Source organism: Orycteropus afer, unplaced genomic scaffold, assembly GCF_000298275.1.
Source record: "Orycteropus afer afer isolate SDZICR_OR568_19922 unplaced genomic scaffold, OryAfe1.0 scaffold00049, whole genome shotgun sequence".
In the NCBI taxonomy this organism is placed as follows: Eukaryota; Metazoa; Chordata; class Mammalia; order Tubulidentata; family Orycteropodidae; genus Orycteropus; species Orycteropus afer.
The window spans coordinates 9,544,262-9,545,604 of record NW_006921636.1 but is presented as its reverse complement, the minus strand read 5'-3'; positions in this window follow the sequence as shown (position 1 = coordinate 9,545,604).

The window sequence follows — 1,343 nt, the reverse complement described above, 5'->3', positions numbered from 1 at the left end:
GCAATCTACTTCCATAGTGATACTGCCTCGGAAACCCAAGGAGGGGTCGCTATGAGTTGGGTCTGACTCGACGGCACATAACAACAACAACAGAGAACTACGACAGTAGACTTAGCATCGTGAAAATGTCCATACTTCCCAAAGTGATCTACAGATACAATGCAATCTCAATCCAGCTTCCATCAGCATACTCTTAAGAGAGGGAAAAACTAATTGCCAACTTTATACGGAAAGGAAAGAGACCCCAGATTAGTAAAGCACTACTAAATAAGAACAAAGCAGGGGGCCTCACATTTCACAATCTCAACACTACGACACAGCCACAGCAGTCAAAACAGCCTGGTACTCGTAAATGACAGACACACAAACCAGTGGAAGAGGATTAAGAAACCAGAAGTAAATCCATCCACCTAAGGACAGCTGAACTGTCGTGTTGGTGAAGAATGTTGAAAATACCACAGACTGCCAAAAGAACAAACAAATCTGTTTTAGAAGAAGTACAGCCAGAAAGCTCCTTAGAAACAAGAATAGCCAGACTTCATCGCATATATTTTGGTCATTGTTGTCAGAAGAGACCAGTCCCTAGAGAAGGACATCATGCTGGATAAAACAGAGGGTCGGCAAAGAAGGGGAAGACGCTCAATGAGACGGATGGACACAGAGGCCGCAGGGATGGGCTCAAGCACAGCAAAGACATGGGGACGGCACAGGACCGGCAGTGTTTCTTTTGTTGTCTAAAGGATCGCGATGAGTTGGACCTGACTTGACAGCACCTAACAGCAGCAGCAACAGGGACAGCTGATCTTTGACACATGGCCAAAACTCATTAAATGGGAAAGAGACTCTTTAACAAATGGTGCTGGCAAAACTGGATATCCATTTGCAGAGAAATTAAATAGGATCTATACCTCATGCCATACCCAAAAATGAACTCAACTTGGATCAAAGACCTGAATGTAAAACCTAAAAACTATAAAGACTATCAAAGGAAAAGTAGGAACAGACTTAGGGGCCCTGATACATGGCATAAACACACCATCAAACGTAACCAGAAAACACACTATACAGATTATTAGGACCACCTAAAACTTAGACACTTACGCACATCAAAAGATTTCACCAAAAAAGTAAAAAAGGGAACCCACAGACTGAGGAAAAAAAAAAATTGGCAACAACATATCAGACAAGGGGATAATCTCCAAAATTGACAGAAAACTTCAACACTTCAACAACAAAAAGACAAATCATCCAATTAAAAAATGGGCGAAGGACATGAACAGACACTTCACCAAAGAAGACACTCAGTCAGCCAACAAACACATGAAGAAATGCTTGCGATCATT